The sequence below is a fragment of the Arvicola amphibius genome, chromosome 9 (assembly GCF_903992535.2).
Source record: "Arvicola amphibius chromosome 9, mArvAmp1.2, whole genome shotgun sequence".
NCBI classification, from domain to species: Eukaryota; Metazoa; Chordata; class Mammalia; order Rodentia; family Cricetidae; genus Arvicola; species Arvicola amphibius.
The window spans coordinates 124,592,416-124,600,254 of record NC_052055.2 but is presented as its reverse complement, the minus strand read 5'-3'; the positions used below and the strand labels follow the sequence as shown (position 1 = coordinate 124,600,254).

General features: G+C 51.0%; 1 pseudogene; it reads left to right on the top strand.

Moving 5' to 3' along the window:
• Nucleotides 1-365: 365 nt before the first annotated feature.
• LOC119824060 lies at nt 366-1,292 on the top strand (annotated as a pseudogene).
• The last annotated feature ends 6,547 nt before the right edge of the window (nt 1,293-7,839 follow it).

Below are 7,839 nucleotides of genomic sequence, written 5' to 3'. Positions count from 1 at the left end.
GGGACCCAACATCCATGGCAAAACACCAATGCAGTTAAAAATTTTAAAAAAGTCACCAAATGTGAGGGACAAGGGAACTGAGTGTGTTGAAATATAAATGGGTCAAGAATCTTAGATGGGGCTAAGCACAGACTTCTGGGGAGGTTCAAGAATAGCCAAGTTGGGGCGACTGCCATTACAGAAAGTCCTGAGCTAGGGAGAGAGAGGAGGAGTAGGACTGGCTCAGTAGTGGGCCAGCCGGGCAGGTGCTAGCGCCTAGCATCCACCAGGGGCCGCACAAAGCACGCGGGAGTGGAGGCCTGTGCCTGAGGCCCAGGTGCAGGGGCCGCGAGCACAGGAGCAAGGCAGAGCGCAGCTGGTTCGTCATGGACAGTAAGTTATTTACCAAGGAGCTGGACCAGTGCAGCGAGCAGCTGAATGAGTACAAGCAGTGTTCCAAGTCCCAGGTCAAGATCCTGTGGGAAGGCTAAAGAAATCCTGACAAAGGAATCCAACCTGCAGGTTCCATGTCTGGTCACTGTGTGGAGATGTACATGGGCAATTTCATGACCTCATGGAACTCTTTAGAACAGGTGTAAATCAGATACAAATTACTTGTTTATGGGAGACTATGTGGACGAGGATACTACTCAGTTGAAACAGTTACATTGCTTGTAGCTAGCTCTTAAGGTTACCATGAGCGTAAGCACCATACTCCAGGGAATCACGACAGCAAACAGATCGCACAAGTTTATGGCTAAGAAAATATGGAAATGCAAAGGTTTGGAAATACTTCACAGACCCTTTTGACTATCTTCCTCTCACTGCCTGGGTGGATGGGCAGATCTGTCTATCATCCATAGACACACCTTGTAGTCCGTGCTACACCCTGAGACAAGGATCATCCTTGAAACTAGAATGCCCCCTTTATGGTGTTCAGGGGCAGCTTATCTAGTGTTCTGGCCACGCCCCAGCTCTCGGGATCTTTCAGCTGCAGGCCCACCAGAAATCACTCCCCTGCCATCAGGGTCTCATGCCTAGAGCAGCTGCAGGCTGCTCAAAGCAGAGAAAAACAAGTTGTTTACAGGAAACTCAGGGTCTGGCGGTTTGCAGTCCCTAACAACACTGGATCACATCTGAGCACTTGATCACCTCATGAGGGTCCAATGTGTGACTTGCTGTGGTCAAATCCAGATGACCGTGGTGGCTGGGGGATATCTCCTTGAGGAGCTGGTTATACCCTTGGCCAAGATATTTCTGAGACATTTAATCATGCCAACAGCTTTATGTTGGTGTTCAGAGCTCACCAGTAACTCCAAAGTGTCAGAAAATAGTTAACATTCAAAAAACTTGTTTTCACACGGACCAAAAGATGTGCCATATAAAAATACAAAGCCTCTTGTCATCAACAGCCATGACCACTTTAGAACGAACCAGTTCATTGCATGCCGACGCGACATTGTTAGTCAAGAATCCAGTTTCTATCTGTGGTTACCTTTGCTTTGGAGAGAGTGCAGAAATAGGATGCAAACATTAACACCCGTGAGTCCAGTTGACTCCCACTTAGCTGTGGCTCACTCAGCATGCTGTAAATGACAACAGCAAACAATCATTGGAGCTTAGTGAATGTTTTAAATAAGTACCCAGGCCTCCCCTCTAGCTGTTTCTTTCCAGGGATACCATTTAGCTAAGTTGTGTGATTTGTCTGAGCTCGGTTTATCCCCTTCTCCAATCTCAGCACCACGTTGTTCTTTGTTGTTGTCAGAAAACCTGTTGAGTTGTTTGGATGGAAACGTTTCCCTCCTCTACGATGATGTCACTGCAATTCACCGCAACGCTTTCATAATAAACTGGAGAATGGAGGACAATAAAAAGAATAGCTAAAGCCGGACGGTGGTGGCGCACGCCTTTAATCCCAGCACTCGGGAGGCAGAGGCAGGCGGATCTCTGTGAGTTCGAGACCAGCCTGGTCTACAAGAGCTAGTTCCAGGACAGGCTCCAAAGCTACAGAGAAACCCTGTCTCGAAAAACCAAAAAAAAAAAAAAAAAAAAAAAAAAGAATAGCTAAGTTGGTGGCTGGGAAAGAGTGTTCCACAGAGAAAAGCTGAGATGGGGCACACAAAAGAAAGCCCAAAGTAGGTGAGAGAGCAGAGGGGCATGGTAGGGAGCTGTGTCATGGCCAGCTACTCAACTGCCAGAGTTCCCTCAAACTGGTTAGCGGCTGCTGCAGGGGTCCAGTTATAAAGCATGTCGTTACAGAGGTTTGTATTGTGGGGCTCTTTGAAGGGCTGGACTTCCCTCCAGAATGGAAGCCCTTTCCTCAAGGATATTAACACTCCCCCTTGCATCATGTTGGATAGAATATCATCATATAAGCCAGCCGAGCTGCAGAGGGAGGCAGGAGGTGTTCCTTAGGAGCAGGGTACCAGCTCAGTTCCGTGGCCCTAGGGAAGGAGAATGGCCGCTGGTCTTTGCCAGGCCTACTGTCCCATTATCAGCCACAGCTGACAGTGTCCATGATGCCCACCTCCTGTTTGGTCCCCAGATGTGTAGGCTGGAGGCTTTTGGAGAGAACTAGTTATTCAAGCGCCACACCCGAGACTAGTATCGCTAAAACGGGTTGCATGCATGAGTTCTTTTGCATTTTGCCAGCAAGGTTTCAGACACGCTGGGCTTACATCCAGACCAGAGCATTTGCCAGCCACTTTGCCCACTTACCAAGAGAAACTGGCTGTTGGTCATGAGGCCAAGGGTTTAAGGCAGAAAGCAGTCACAGGGTGGGATTCTTAAAGTGACCTCAAACTACGCCTGGAGGGTGTAGTGAGGAAGCTGCGGGCAGGCCTGCTTTTCATCCCGCCCGGCTCCTGGCCACCGGCTAGCTTAACCCAAAATTATTACACGGAAACTGTATTCTTTTAAACACTGCCTGGCCCATTATTTTCAGCCTCTTATTCACATCTTGACTAACCCATATCTAACAATGTATGTAACACCACGAATGGTGTCTTACCGGGAAAGATTCAGCATGTCTGAACTGGCGGCTGGCTCCATTGCATCTCTCTCTCTGAGCAGAGGCATGGCATCTGTCTAACTTAGGAGAGGCATAGCATCTGACTGAGCCATCTACCTCACTTCCTTCTTCCTGTTCTGTCTACTCCGCCCACCTAAGGGCTGGCCAATCAAATGGGCCAGGCAGTTTCTTTATTAGCCAATGGGAGTCCTCCATCAGGAGGGGCAGGATCTTCCAGCTGGGAGGAAAAGTCCCAAGGATAGAAGAGCCCATGGCACAAACATGGACATCAAAAGGACACTCCTGACCACTAGAATAGGAATATCCTCCATCCTCCGGGGCTGCTCCGACCACAGTGACCAGACAGAGGCTGGCCAAGGAATGGCACCTGAGGTGGAAAAGACCAGCTGAACAGGGTAGTCCATCAGAAGCTACATTCCCTCTAACCGGGAAACTGGAACCTAGAAAGAAATGGACTGTGGGTGCTCAAAGGGCCTGGCTAGCCTCCTGTTCTTGGAACCCTGCAGGAGCCAGCAGTCCCTGCTACACTAACTGTGCCCCTGTTGTTTCTGGTGCTGCCAGGAAAGCACCTCCTTAATTGACAACACCTAGCCCGAGTGTTTAACGATTCTGCAACAGTTTATCAAACTTCACCAGCAAGGAACCCCTCCCCCACCAGCCAGCTCTCACCCACGCCAGCATCCAATCACAGGTGCAGACCACTCTTGGTTTTTACATACTGATATTTCCTACTAGAGGCCATTTGAAATAAAAAAAAAAAAAAAAGTCCTCCAGTTTATATTGAGGTCAGGTCTGTATGCAGAAAAACACCAGGTGTTCCCTTCTTAAACCCACGATCAGAGATCCCAGAAAGAACTATGGGAACCTCTGCTGATGAGGGCCATCTGTAGGCAAGAGACTGAAACGTCTTCCAGACCTTGCCAGAGCATCCTCTTGGGATTTTACTGACCTGGTATGGGTACCTGTACCCTCTCCTTTCTCAGTAGGACCAAAAAGAAAAGGGGGAGTTTATTCAGATTAACGAATTACCTTGCCTATATAAAATCCACCACTCAAAACCGGAGTAAACTTTCCATTGAACCATCTTTCCCCCTCAAGTTTACAATCTGTAAGCAAGCTCAGCACCTGGGGTGAATTATTTATCACACGTACCTGTGATCTAGAGAATACAGAAGGGTTCCCCCCCCCCCGCCTGTTTATATTATAGCAACTGGAAATTAAAAACAAAAGTGGGGGCTGGAGAGATGGCTCAGAGGTTAAGAGCATTGCCTGCTCTTCCAAAGGTCCTGAGTTCAATTCCCAGCAACCACATGGTGGCTCACAACCATCTGTAATGAGGTCTGGTGCCCTCTTCTGGCCTGCAGGCATACACACAGACAGAATATTGTATACATAATAAACAAACAAACGAATGAATGAATAAGTAAATAAGTAAATATTTTTTTAAAAGTGGGTGCCCAGGGTGTGACAGGGCAGAAACAGGCAGCAAAGAGGAAAAAAATAGAAGCCTGGAGATGTGGGATGGAAAGAGCTGGTGTGAAGACCCAGTGGAAGCCTCAGCTCCAGCCTCCCCCAGCCGACCGAGCCTCCCCCGGCCGACTGGCCTGAGCTGGTGTGAAGACCCTGTGGAAGCTTCAGTTCCAGCCTCCCCTAGCAGACTGAGCCTCCCTCAACCTGGTTTTCCAGCCCTAGGACACTCGAAGTTCAGGGTCTCAGCAAGTGGGGGGGAAGCACCGCACACACAATAGGGCTGGGGTGGGGGTGGGGTGCCTGGCGTGGGGACCTGGTTTACAGGACAGGGTATGAGTAGAGAGGTCATTTGTCCTGTTACTTCAACAGTAGCCATGTGGGTTCTGAACAAACAGCAAAAGCCGTCGGGGTACCAGCACGCAACAAAGCCTTCCTGCCCCTAAGAGACCCCTGACCTCCTCACCTGTCGCTGCCTCTACTTTCAGTCACTTCCATCCCAAAGCAAGTTTGCCATCTCTTTCCTCTGCGTCGACTGCTCTGAATTCTCCAAAGTTACAACAGCTTAGGAAGCAGTGCAGAGAAATGACTCGGCTCTTCAGAAAACCCACGTTTCATTCCCAGCACCCAGGTCAGGGGGCACCCAACAGCCTGTGACTCCAGGGGATGCCTCTGGCTTCTGCGGGGCGCAGGCGCTAAGGCGGGTAAAGCTGAGTGAGTCTTCCCTACCCCTATACAGTTCACCTCCAGGTGTCTGCACTTAGGTCAAGAGCCCGAGAGCCAGGCAGATGACCCTACCCCATGGTCCTTTCTCAGGTGTGCTGAGTGAGGAACCTGCCCTCTGCAACCCTTCCTCCCCAGTACCTTGGGGCCTGGTTTGTCCTGTCTCTGCTTAGGAGTGGTGACTTAACCCGCCACCGTGGTTCTCAAGAGAGAAAGCTCATTTTGGCAACAGAGCTCAGACTCCTTACTCTTGGTGGAGGTGGAACCGGCTAGGCGCCCCTCAGCTAGTCTTGGTCAGGGTGTTCCCTTGTTCGGAAGGGGTGCCGGTCATGTAGGAGCTGCTGAGTGTGTCCCCTGGAGAACTGGACACCGGGAAAAGATAAACACCAAGCTGCAGAATCAGCAAAGTAACAGCCCCAAAACTGATCATCTGCCAACGAGAGCTGGCTTGGGTATTATATAAGGTCCCTGGGTCTGCCCCCTTTCACCTATTGGCCCTATTTGGAAACCCCGCCCCCATGCCATCCTGCCATGGCATCCTGCAATGTCTTCTGGGAACAAGAAACCCCACCTCAGGGAGACTTTCATTTTCCTTGTCCTCCTCACAGCTACGGTGAACCCCAAGGCGGTATCTCCACTTTACTGCTCTAGGGAAGGAATCAGGAAGCTACGCGCTGATAATCCCAGGCCTTGAGCGCTAGGAGCTGGACAGAACAGACGTCTGTCTGTTCCTCAAGCTCCTAGCTCACCTGGAGTCCTCACGCCTGACCCGTGGGGGCCTCTTCCCTCCTGGGGCAGTCCAAGCGCAAATCACAGAACACCGGGGTCCCCTGGGGACCTGGGGGTTACCTCTCCTTGATGCTGCGTGTTCAAAGACAGCCAGAGAGGAGAAGAGAGGCAAAGCAAAATGTCTGCTTCTGCTTCCTTCCCGTCTGTGCGTCCTCGGCTTCAGAGATGTTCTCTCTGGAGTATCGTGCTCTTCCATAAGAGTCAGCTCTTGTGTGGGGTGACGGTGGCATGGGTGGAGACCGGGAAGGACCGTAGCAGTCATCCCAACCCTCCCAAGGGGTCAGTCAGGTCTAAGGTTACAGGATTTAGTCAGTTTTTGAGACAGGGTTCTACTACGGAACCTTGGCATTATGCCCGTATCATGGGGACCCCCAAAAAGACCACCAGGGAGACTGAACCCTGTATGTAAAGGCAAAGAGCCTTTATTTCAAGCTTGAGCTTAGTCTGTCTGACACAGCGAAGAGAGCCGGGTGCTCTGAGCCCAGTTGGGGTGGGGTTTTCATCATAGAAGATGTTAGAATGAGGAGGATTTCTAAGGTTCAGGAGCCCTGACTGGGTGACATTTGTCTAGGGGTGTCTGGGTGAAAGGGATGGGTGTGTTCTGGGCTAAGGACAGCTGGCAATCCTATCTACAGTGGCTGGAAAGGCAGGTATTGTCTGTCCCCTTGGATGCTGATCGGTCCGTTCCTGGGCGGTACCTGGGTGGTCTCAGTTTGTGGTCTTTCCTGGAGTCAGGAGTTGCCTTAGGGTAAATAGAAACTCAGGCCTACTTTCTGGGGGGGGGGGGTCTCTATTGAGCCTGTCATGACAGCAGGGTAGCCAAACTGCTGCTTGGGTCCCACACCTGCCTGTCCTGGAACTCGCTCTGGAGACCAGGCTGGACTCAAGCTCAGAGATCTGCTAGCCTCTGCCTCCCGAGTGCTGGGATCAAAGGTGCTCATGCACCTCTAGGCCCAGCTCAAGATAATCTTGAGGAAGGCAGTCAGGTAAAAATAGGAAGAGGCCTCTGGGTACCCGGCAGGATTTGAACTGTTAAGGCTGGGTTCCTACTCTGACATCAGTCTGTCCCAAATGTGCCCACCTACAGCATGCCAGGCTCTGCCATCCATCCTCTGGAGTCTACCCATATTGTCCTCAGAGGAGTACTAGCATGCAGGCATTGCTGCCACCCCCATCTTGTAAGTGAGTAGAAGCCTGGAGAGGACCCACCCTTCTAGGACACCCGTGATCCCAGGTCCACATGTCAGGTGTCACACACTCCCCTAACGGCTGCCTCCCTCCAGCCTCTGCACCAGGACTTGCTGGCTACTTCTCAGCTTCACCGTTTCCTTCCCTCTGAGCTCCCTCTACCCCGCTTTCCACCCTGACCAGGCCAATAGGACCTAAAGCCAATGGGCTATGTATGTCCTGAGATGCTCTGTCCGCATTCCAAGTGATTCCTGAACCTACAGCCCCAAAGCTTAGGACAAGAGGCTGCAATTAAAATCTTCCTTAAATAAACTAAGACATCTGTATGGCACCTGGTTTCATGGCGGCTGTTGGACCTCAGGAGAACAATGCTCTCTGGGTCTGGATTTTCTCTTGTAAAAGAAGATACTGTTTCAGAGCATCTGGGATTGTCACAGGCATCCCATGGAAAAGCCAGAGACAAGGAGGACCACAGCAGGAGAGGAGTTCCGTCTGTCTGTCCGTCCGTCTGTCTGTCTGTCTGAAGTTACCTCATTCCTCATACTCTGGACTTCCATGGTATACAGAGAGCGTTAGCACCTCTGCTCAGCAAACCGGAGAATCAGTCAGCGACGCTGGCTTGCCCTGTGCACACAGACCCACTGAACACACCAGGCCAGTCA